General features: G+C 36.0%; 1 protein-coding gene across 1 annotated transcript in view; it reads right to left on the bottom strand.

Annotated features, from left to right (window-relative positions):
* Window positions 1-3,777: 3,777 nt before the first annotated feature.
* The window catches only part of LOC149804687 (patatin-like phospholipase domain-containing protein 7), a 141,285-nt gene continuing 132,954 nt past the window's right edge, over window positions 3,778-12,108 (bottom strand). The window contains exon 34 of the mRNA XM_089943067.1: window positions 3,778-11,447. The gene's annotated coding sequence lies outside the window, so the exon portion shown is untranslated. The remainder of the gene's footprint in view (window positions 11,448-12,108) is intronic.

The raw sequence follows: 12,108 nt of genomic DNA, 5'->3' as shown, positions 1-12,108 counted from the left end.
TGTTGTCTTCTAATACTGTATTGGGTTTATGGCTGGAGTGGAATAGAATCATAGAACTTACGTTGAAATATACCATATATACACACTTATAAGTCAAATCCAACTGCCAACAATACAGACTCATTTATGTCATCGCATAATGTGTTAGCAGATCAGGGTCTATGATGTTTGTACTACTGATTACTCCTAACAAATAGCATAGACCCAAATCAGATGCCAAATTATGCAAAGGCAGATCTTGGTTGGTGCAGTATGCAGTTGGGCTTGACTTTGTATAATCAGCATTATTATTTATACACAACAAAACACAGATCTGGTTAAGTTTTTATTTATAATTATACTGTTTGCCTAGGGGGACTGTCTGCTGCTACTTATGAAACTGTTTTGGTTCATTTTATCAGTGAGTAATTCAGCAGCTACTGAATGGCACAACATGGTTGTACAGAGGTCACAGCTGGTCTGTGAAACACCCTGACAGAATGTTATGGATAACCCTTGAGTAAAGTTTCTTCAGCGGAAACTGAAGGAGCCCAGTGAAGGCTGGGCTGTCCAAACGAAGGTTGGGATGACAGCGGCAACTGTGTGGACTTCACTCAATTGTTTAGTGCTGACATTAGATTCTTGGGTGAATAAACCGAATGGAATGAAGTGAATGCCCTAGGGTGACTGCTTATTTAGGGTAAGCAACATGCAGCAGCAGACACTCCCGTGTCCATTGAACACTGTAGGCATTGAGGTGGGAATGGTGGCGGATTTTTCGAGCGAAATATGAATGCTGTTGCTATCAGCTCCAAACTAGAACAGTTGAAAAAAAAGATGTTGCACGGAAGACAGCTGGGACTATTTGGATTGGCTGGCAAGTGATGTATTAATACATCTCATGCATATTAATGCAGACTATTCTTTTGTGGGTCACCTATTGCTGTGTATAAACTATGCTTAAGTAAGCGACCATTGCTAATCCATTTCTTACCCTCTCTGATGTTATGAGTTTTACTTTTGACTCAATTTACCAGGTATATCTTGTAGGTTTTGCAGAGCACCACACCTCTCTACCAGTATTTTGTCTTGCACAGACACTGACTTTGATTACAAATTTTGCAGCATATATGGAAAGATAATGAGATATTTGAAGAAAAAAATATTTCCAGAAAAAAATACAAAGTTATTTCTGCTCTCAAGTTTTTATGCCATGCTTCTTTCATTTTCTCTGGAGAAGCAGATCTATCCATCCAATACTTTATGTAATTTGGCCCTTTTCAAGCCAGTACTGCTGTAACTTGGCCTTCCCTGCAAATTGACCCATCTGCAACTTGTCTACAGACTGGCCCCTTGGTAACTTGGCCTCCCCTGCAGACTGGCCAGTCTATAATATAGCCTTTTCTGAAAGCTGGCCCCTCATTAACTTGCTTTCCTCTTCAGACTGTCCTCATGGTAACTTGGCCTCTGCTGCAGCCTGGCTCCTCTTTTACTTGGCCTCCTCTGCAGGCTTGCCTATCTTAACTTAGCCTTGTCAGCATAGTGATCCCTATGTAACTTAGCCTCTTCTGAATCCTGGCCTCTCATAGATGATCAAAACCTTTGTATACTGAGTAACTTAAGATGAAAAAAAACTTTAACAATTTGCTCACATAATACACCCCTGTATCACACCCATACCACAGGGAAGAGTCTGCAGTAAAACAAGAGGTCCAACTGGTACTAAGATTGCTCACCTAGCTGAAATGTACTTAAATAGCTAAATGCAATAGTTGGTGAAGAATGTGGATTATGTATGCTTCCTGTACATCAGCACAATCCTGTCTATAGAGTACAAAGAAAAAGCTAGTTGTCAAGACTGGTAAGGGAAGGTCTTTGCTAAATCCAATGAAAAGTAAATATACACTTTAATATAACAGATCAAAGGTAAATATGTTGCTACAACTCCAGTACAAATCATAATCAAATAAAAGTCCTTAAAATGCAAATACTTTTTGGCACTTTTATGAAAGTTGTTGTTGTTTTTGTAGGGTTTAACGCCATTTTCAGCACAAGATAGGCTATACATGGCAGCCAGTATTAATGGTAGAGGAAAAACCCGGGAAAACCCCGGAAAGAACCACCGACCCAAGAGAAGCTACTGGCAAGCTTTCTCACATACCCACATTGGCCGAACCCGAGACTTGAACCCATGTAGACAGAGGTGAGATGGCAGTGATCTGAACGGTGAGCACTTTAGACCACTAGGCCACTTGGGGCTCCTTTATGAAATGTCTGAGACCCATCAGATGCAATGAATCATGGGATGTGGCCCAAGGCAGATGGGCTGCCACCATTAGTCACCTCTAAATACATGCAGGAGGGTGCAGTGGTTTCTATTCTTTACCTGCAGGTGATGAAATTACTATGGGTATCAGAATAGGTGAATGTATGATTGAAGAATGGAGTCTTCTGGTGAATACCCCATGTCAATAAACCTTCATTTTTTGTATAAATTTGAAAGGCATTCATGTCAGGATGCTTTCAAAAAACATATAATTAAATTCTTTTCAGCAGATTTTGAGAAGCCAGTTAAAGTTGTTGTTTTTTCTATTTTTAACTACAGTGAGCATATTTAATGGCAGATCAGCAAAAGTTGTGCAGATTTCAAAAACCCTGTGCCAGGATGCTTTCTATAAAATTTGGTGAAATTGTATTGAGCAGTTTTTGATGTGAATTTGCTTCAATTTGTTTATTTTTAGGAATGGCTGCCATATTTGATGGCAGATAAGCAGAATTTGTACGGCTTGAAAGGTCTTAATGTCAATGCTTTCAGTCAAGTTTCATCATATTCTTCATATTCTGTGTTGTGGTCTTGGAGAAATTGTTAAACAGTTTATAGTAACAGTGGCCATATCTGAAGGGTAATTGCATCACTGATAAAAACTTGAAAGTGTTTTCTGCCAGGATACTTTTTTTTTCCCTTCAAATTCTGTTCAGTGATTTTTGAGAAGTCATTTAAAGGATCTTTACCATTTTCATTAATGGTGGCCACATTTGATGGCAGATTGGCATCTCTAGTACAAATTTGAAAGTCCTCATGCCAGGATGCTGTGACAGATTTGTCAAAAATAGTCCAGATCTCTTTGAGAAGTTTAAAACAAACTTTTGAAGGACATATCACACATAGTACACGCCACACCGCAGACACAATGCCATACCTTCAACCAGGTGACCTGCAGTACTAGTTGCACTAATGAGATTGTGCCAAATGGACAGGTGGACAGATGAATAGACATCATAATATAATATGCTCCACCTCATTATGGGTGTATGAAAATACTGAGGGCAATGGGTGATGCAATCAGGACTATACCATAAGCACATATGGCTTTATGGCCAAATAGGCTAAAAATCATACTGTAAAGGAATATTTTTAAATGTATCAACAATTCAAACACAAGGCTACCACAAATTCATTCCAATTTCTCTTGCAATGATCTTGACCTCTGACCTTGAGACCAGTCTATAGAATGCAACTCATCATCTATACATATGTATTTGTAAGGTTCTATCAAAAATGTGCACTGTCATGGAAATAGTTCCAACTTCATTTTTTTTCCTTGTGATCTTGACCTTTGAGCTGGCTGTATTATGAAACACATGATATAGTCATATTTTTGAGTAAAGTTATGATATTTTTAAACTTATGGACCTGACAAGAGGAGTTTAATGGATGGACAGCCATCATAACTTAACACACCCTACACACCCTGTCAAGAGGGGCATTTACAAATATGAAAGAATATTAAGGATGAATAAAACAAGCAATGCAAAATTTATTTCATCATCAGAAAAAGTATCCATTATGTTTCAAGAAACAACACATTGATTAAAACTGGCTTGTTAGCTTACAAAAATCATTTTAAATTTTCAGCTAGAACATAATAGTATTATAACAGCCATTATGGTTTCTGAAGTCTTTGAAATCCACAATTTTATACAAATGTATTTAAATACAAGTTCTGCTTTCAGGATACAAACTTACATAAATAATAAATGACATAGTTAAAGTGTAGAAGAATTTACTAATCAAAACAAATCTGAGAAATATACAGTGGCAAGTGAATTTCATATCTGGATTCAGATGAGAGCTTTAAATTAGACTAAATTTAAAGCATGTACAAATAATTCATGATAGTTAAGTCACCGATGATAATGTCTCCTGCATAATACACAAATCCCACAATATTTGCCAGTAATAGCAAATAATATCACAGTTTTATTCTAATGTTATCAAGATTTACTCCACTTCTCAGCAACACAAATCTGTTGTGCAAAATGAACACCAAGTACAAACAGGCTGAGAAATCATAATATAAAAGCTTCACGATCAGGCCCTGTATTAATGAAGAGCGTCAACTTAAGTGCTAACTTGAACTACAACACCATACTTGTCTGACAGTTTTCATCAAGCTCTTCATCTTGAATGCACATTAAAAAAATGTACTTGTCCTGCACAATATAACACAAACTTCCTCAAGATTTCACACTGGAACATAAACAGTGTACCTATCCTACACAATGTGTTCACACAATTCCTCAACAAGATTTCACACTGGAACATAAACAGTGTACTTGTCCTACACAATGTGTTCACACAATTCCTCAACAAGATTTCACACTGTAACATAAACACTGAACCTATCCAACACAATGTGTTCACACAATTTCTCAACAAGATTTCACACTGTAACATAAACAGTGTACTTGTCCTACACAATGTGTTCACACAATTTCTCAACAAGATTTCACACTGTAACATAAACAGTGTACCTGTCCTACACAATGTGTTCACACAATTCCTCAACAAGATTTCACACTGTAACAAACAGTGTACTTGTCCTTCACACTATTCACAAAGTTCCTCAATACGATTGCATGTTCAAACACAATAGTGTACTTGTCCTAAACACTGTATTCAGAAAGTTCCTCAACATGATTTCATATTCAAACTCAATATTGTACTTGTCCTAAACACTGTATTCAGAAAGTTCCTCAACATGATTTGTACACTCAAACTCAAATTGTGTAAAAACATTTCATAACGTTTGTGAAAAAGATGTCCATCTTTGATATCTACATCTAAAAAAATTGCAGATTGTGTTCTTCATAAGCTTATTAGTATGTTCAATATATATTACAAGGAGCAAACGTCCTTAGTGCATGCTCAAGTTTGGAAGCTTTATGAATACAGGACTGGGACAAACCCCTAAATTTATTCTAAAAAATCCTACCACAGTGTAAAAAGTAATTTAACCATCTCATTTAAATAGTTTCAACTTTCTCCAGTTATCTCCCACTACATATGAATAAGTCTCTTTCACTGATTTCACAAATAAGATATCACATTAAGAAATTTCATCATGCTGTGCATTTAGCTCGACTTTAATGAAACTTTACTTGCGTATTCATTCCATCAACTTATCGCCTGTCCCTGCATAAAAGCTTTACAAATTCAGATATGTACAGTTTCTTGGCAATTTAATAAACTAGTTTGTTCCAGAACATAATTCAATATAATGTTAAAACTATTTCTCAAACAATAAGGTTAGAAAATTTAAGATGGCCAAGTAAGTACATATTAAAAGTTAAGACTATCTATGAAAGCAGGATTGAGTACTGAAATCTTTCTAACAAGCATTACATATACATAAAAGAGTCATAAAATGCATTAACCAGATCTTTAAAGAGAAGCTTTCATAAGGTACACATACTTTTAATTCATAAGATCAAAGTAGTTTAACCTCAAATCTGAGAGGTTTCAGAACCACTTGCAAATGCGCTGTTTATAAATTGGTCCAACTGCAAACTGCATAGACCCATATTAGCCACAACAGATTGCATGAGATGACCTTTGTCCATGCAGTTTTCTAGGAGTAATCAGTAGAACAAACATAGACCCTGATATGCCAGTACATTATGCAACAGCAGATAGGGTCTAAGTATATACAGCAGGTAAATACTCATCTCTGTATAAATGATAGCAGCAAGCTTCATGGGTGACCTTATGGTTAGGTTTAACTCATAAACTCCATAATAAATTCATAAGTACATAATAAATTTTGGGACCAAAGGACAAGGCTGGATAAGGACCAACTTTAGCCCCCCAAATTAGTGATAAATTCAAGTATTTCTTATGTTTATACCATAATCACTATATTTCCACTGTAATGTATCATCCCCTTCATATAATGAAATTCTGTCAAATTAACAAAAAATTTGTAAAATGTTGTCACATTTACTTATCTTCAAAGTCGTCAAGAAACTTCAAGTTTGAAAGCAATTCAGAAGATGTTTCATATTTGTCACAAGACATCATTTTGTAACTAATATGTATGCAAATTTCATGTGTATTTTTATTTGCACTCATCCCTACAAACAGAAAAATGAAGACAAAACTGTGTTCTTAGCTTGCCTCTTATAATGTCCATTGTCATATGGACCTAGATACTTTATTTCACAGTAGCATAAAAATGACACTTTCTTTTTTCTCTAAATAAAACTGACATTAAAAATGTCAATTGCCATTTGAATGGAATATAGTATATTTTATATGTTCATTTCTTTGTTTATGATGGTGTTTTAGGGCATTCATGATGAATCAGAATGTTAGGTTAAGTTTAGTTAAATACAGAAGAGGTGCATTAAGGAAGGTAACTCCCAACGACATAATAAAAACCAGCCCATTACATTAAATTTTAATCAAGATATCCCAAAAGAAAGGAATGATGAGATAAAATTCCCAGGTATTTTTTTCATTTACTTTGATATTTTAAAATGCATTTATTATTTTTATTGGTTTTGTAGACATTATCTGATCCTTATATGAATTCAGTCTTGAAGAAAGGACAATCATGATCTGAATATGAGATGACAAAGTGAATCATATCAATGCAGACCAAGAAATTCTGAAATCAGCACACAAATCACTTAGTATGTTATATTTGTTCACATCATTATTCGCTTGTTTATTTTAATACACAACTGCTGCAATTCAATACATTGTTCTAGATATTAACCTACAGCAGATTAAAACATCATCAAATACAATTGACTGCCACACATACTATATACTAGATATTGGTCCACAGTAGATTACAAAAAGGTCAAATCCAAATGACTGTAACACACTGAATGGTAAATAAACAGGAGCTTAAATGATAAAAATCTTGTATTTTTAAAAAAAATTATATCGGTAAGTCGCAGTGTATTGCTAAATTGATGAAATTATAAAATGGGGTGTGTACATTTGAATAAATACATTTAGATTAATCTGTCTTACAATTATTTTTTTTCTCCTTTCCATTATTCTGGAGACCCATTTGATACAGAATAAGAAACTGGTGCCTGTCGACTCATTTTGCCAAATAAACATACAAGAATTGATAAACACAGTCTGTGCAGTAACAAAAGCATGCTATACATGTTGAATAAGTGCCTCACATGCCGTATGCTTTACAGCTATTGCACTCTCTCTTATAAAACCTGTATAATATTATCAACTTTTAGGATCAGTCAGCAATCAATGGAAATCTGCCAGCATACCACAAATATGGCTGGTATGACATCATTCTGGATCTAGCTACTGTTTGACAGACAGCCCACTTTATTCAGGTTAAAGATATCTATGTTGATATATCATCCTTCCCCTCTATGAGAGTAAATTGAGGCATGATCTCCCTCAATGCAATGGCATGATCTCCCTCAATGTGATGGCTTGATATTCCTGAAATACTGCTTCAGAGCTGACACTAGATCCTTTCAATGACCTTGAGAATAAGTATCCAGAATGTTAATTGATCGCGTGAAATAATGTCTCTTGTAAGTTCACATTGTTTTATTGTCTCCACAATGGATGCTGTTAGGACCCATGTTGTATTCCACTACAAGAGCAAAACAGAGTTGATTGAATGCAGTTAGGCTGAAGTCCAATTGAAAGACAATTGGCTAAAGGCTTCGCAGGTTTACTGAACATGAGACTGAGTCCCCAGGAAACTACTGTTGGGTGGCAGGGGGGGGGGCCTGTATGTATGTCATGGAGAAAGGGATGGTCTTGTGGAATGCTGGTAAAAGCAATCAACCTTCCTTTGATCTTTCTATTTAGTTCAGGATTTGTTTGTTTCCCAGTGGCATGCACTCTAGTACGTCCTGTGACTTTGTTGGCTGCCTTGTATATCCTTCCACTATAGATAAGATTAAGAAGGATGGTGGCTTGTTGCGAATTCTGTCAACCTGATCATTAAGGAGGAGAATAAATGAATAACGCATGTATACCTTGGGCTGTGATTGGTCTATAAGGTGGAGGTAGAGAACACTGTATCTTTGTCCACCTGTTATAAGTTCATAGTTGCTATTATGACTATAATATGTTGTGCTTCTATGTGATGAAGTAGACCCTGCTCCTGCTTATTCCGGTAAGATTCAGGGTGGAAGGATGTAAACAGTGGTCTGCACATTAAGGATCATCATAACATTGGATGCAAGGTTGATCCCAAGGTCATAATGTTGCATATAAACTCATGGGTTCCAAAATGGAAAACAGAAGGCATTTGGAATATAATACATCCACAGATACCTGGAACTCATAACTGATGATAATGTGTGTCCCAAAGTGTCAGGAACTGTTCAGATTGTGGAAGCAATTTGAAAGTAGAATCTTCCATAGATAATTTTCACCTGATGTGAAAACTGTAGACCTGGCAGGTGATGTAGAAAAACAAGAACAGAACTATCATGGGATTCAACTGAAAATGATGCTTCCTAGTTCTGGATAATTCATGAACATTAGTAATTTCCCTTATTCAGAGCATAAATATCTTAAGAGTTCGAAATTTTAGGCAATATCACACTGCCTACATCAGTGGCTATTAGTCACATAATCAAGATTAGGCACTGATGATGGCAGGGTGATACTGCAAAAAATTTGAACTCTTAAAATATTTATGCTCCGAGTATCGAAAATTACTACTGATATGATGGGATTGGTCAGGAAACTTAGTCCAAGATTGTAAGGTGGTATTTCATTGATCCAAGTAAGATCTAATAATGACTAGGAAATGTAAATGCCCATTTCGTCATCTGAAGATTAAGCTAGTGAAGTCAACATATCCAGTACTACCTGCAAAGTAGTTGGAGAAGAATGTTGATGATGGTGGACTGCTACACTTGCAGTACTTGTGAGTCTGAGCACATTACTTCTAGTCCGTCACTAAGTAGAGTCTCTTGGGTGGCAAGGGTTAGTGAAGAGACATCTCTTGAAACCAGTGGGCCCAAGATGGAAGTGTTTTGAGGCACTGTCCAGGTAATCCATGAGGGTGTCTATAATAACTGTATACCTTCCACAGGAAGTTTCTTGCAACACTGTGCAGTTAGACTGATCCACGTATAACTGGATTCTTGAGCTGATTCTTGGGTATTACCGTATTGAATTGGGCATCATATGTATTGAGGTGGGTTCTTGGGTATTACAGTATTGAATTGGCCATCATATGTATTGAGGTGGGTTCTTGGGTATTACAGTATTGAATTGGGCATCATATGTATGAAGAGCATGGCAGCACTATGCGAGTTGTGAAACTGGACAAGTTTATTTCTGGAGGCTGATATTGTATGATCGATTGTGGTCTTGGCCAATTGTGATCAGAAAAATATGGCCAAGTCCATTTGTGAAGGAATATTGCCATCTTGACTGGCATGACAGTGTCCAGTTCTTTAGGTTAGGATGGGGATATGGGTTAATTATGATATGCGAGACTGTAGCTGATGCCTGTTGCTGCTCTCCATCTTGCTGCCCTATCTACATTTAGTGAGTGTCCTGCCTTTTGAACTTGTAAAAATACATACAGGGTTACCCACAAAGAAAATACCTGTAGGGGGTGCAATTGATCTGTACAGGTAGAAAATTATAGCCTCAGTATTAATATTTAGAAATTGGACACTAAATAATCAATTCTAGTCATAAATGACATGATTGGTATGTGATATGTACTGAATTGCCTGTACAGTTAGAATCACTTGTGTTGCTCAGAGTACTTACATGTATGGAATGGACAGTAAAAAATCAATTCTAGTAACAGCTTACCCACAGGAAGACCAGTTGTTAAATTGCCTATACAGATCAAAATCACTAAAGCATTGCTTAAGGTAAATGCATGAACAAGATGCTACTGAGTAAACCATGTATAGAAAACCTACCTGAACTTATCTTACCTGTGTGGAAACTATGCAGCAATATAATCAAGTTTTCTATATTACACAGATGAACCTGCACATAAAAAAGGAAATGCTACAATATTCATTATGAGACAATTTTACCTGTAAGGAAGGGTCCAATGACATTCTATACAGGTAAAATCAATTAAGTGTCACATATACGAATATAAATTAGTGCTACCAGATGGCTTAATGAAGGCAATACAGTGTCATTAATAATATCAATTCACAATACTACCTGTAAGAAGGCTCAATGATGGCCTGTACAGGTAAATTCAGTGAACTGGAATAGAAAACTTACCTGCATGTATCTGGTCATAAAAGAAATTATACACATGTTAAGTTTTCTATAGCTAACTAAAGACTTACATTCACACATAAATACAAATTATAGCCAGAACTATTTCAAAGTCTCATAGGCTACCAATGCAGGTATGTAAATACTACTAAGAGAATGCCACATGATAAATGTAATGGTAGAACTTTGTCATCATAGGATGAAAGAAATATGGAAATATAGACAAAGTGAAGACTACTCCAACTTGTAAGTGTAAAACTCTCAGAAACTTGGTAGAGAGTTTTGTGAGGTCCCTCTAGATGGGAGTGTGCTGCTTGGCACTAGCCAAAGTAGTAACTGTGATATTTACCGGATTTAGCTCTGATCCCTATACTAAAAAGATATCACTCTGTTCAACTGCCACCTAGGTGGGCAGATAACTTTTATCTTCCTTTTAGCTAAAGCATTACCTGATAAAGCTGGTTTGTGATGTAGTAGTAGTACTCCTAAGGTATTATGACTGGGTAATGTATTTAAAGAAGAAAACCAAAAGCTGTATAATGTTTGCTTTCCATTGTTACAAGTGACCCTGGATAAAAATTAAATACATAATTAAGGAAAAGAGTGTGAGACCTTTTTTATCACTGAGTTTATCTGGATTATTAGGGGCCATAAAAGGTCCTTATCCTACCTTGTCCTTTCAAGAAGCATACATAAATCACAAAAATAAGGATTTTTCATAAAAAAAATACTGTTTGGTCTATAAAGATTTTGTAATTGCTGTCCATAAAAGTGTTTGATATCACTGTCTTTGCTCAACTGCTTTACAAATTTAGTGAAATTCAGTGATCTTCTGAACCTGTGTACTGTAATTCTAAAGCATCATGAACTGTTCATATCTGGGACGATCTTTTCTTCACCTCACTTGGAGCATCCTCTTTAAGAGACAGAAAGAAAATACAGCAAAGTCATTTTAATCAACTGAACAACAATATTAGATTTTTGAACAATATCAGTTCTCCTATGTTGCTTCCACTGCAAAGTAGGTTTCTCAAGGGTTTTAAATAAAAAAGGAGACAAACTTGTACAATGAAACGTCCCTAAACTGGTCCCTCTGTAATCTGGCTTCCTCTATATGAAGAACTGCTTAGTTATGTATGATAGATTCGTATGAGAGCTGTTAAGTGTGACAGATTCATATAAGAGCTGTTAAGTGTGACAGATTCATATGAGAGCTGTTGAGTGTGACAGATTCATATGAGAGCTGTTAAATGTGATTCATGACAGCTGTTGAGTGTGACAGATTCATATGAGGGCTGTTAAGTGTGATAGATTCATGAGAGCTGTTTAGTTAAGTGTGACAGAGTCATATAAAGGCTATTTAGTTAAGTTACAGATTTATGAGCTGTTAAGTGTGACAGATTCAAATGAGAATTCTTAAGTGTGACAGATTCATATGACAGTTGTTAAGTGCAATAGATTCAAAGGAAAGCTGTTAAGTGTGACAGATTCATGAGAGCTATTTCATTAGGTGACAGATTCATTTGAGAGCTATTTTGTTAGGTGACAGATTCATAAGAGAGCTATATCATTAGGTG

The sequence above is a fragment of the Sinohyriopsis cumingii genome, chromosome 2 (assembly GCF_028554795.1).
Source record: "Sinohyriopsis cumingii isolate HCF-2022 chromosome 2, ASM2855479v2, whole genome shotgun sequence".
Lineage (NCBI taxonomy): Eukaryota > Metazoa > Mollusca > Bivalvia > Unionida > Unionidae > Sinohyriopsis > Sinohyriopsis cumingii.
Note: the sequence above shows the minus strand (reverse complement) of the source record. Positions and strands in the feature narration are given on the sequence as shown.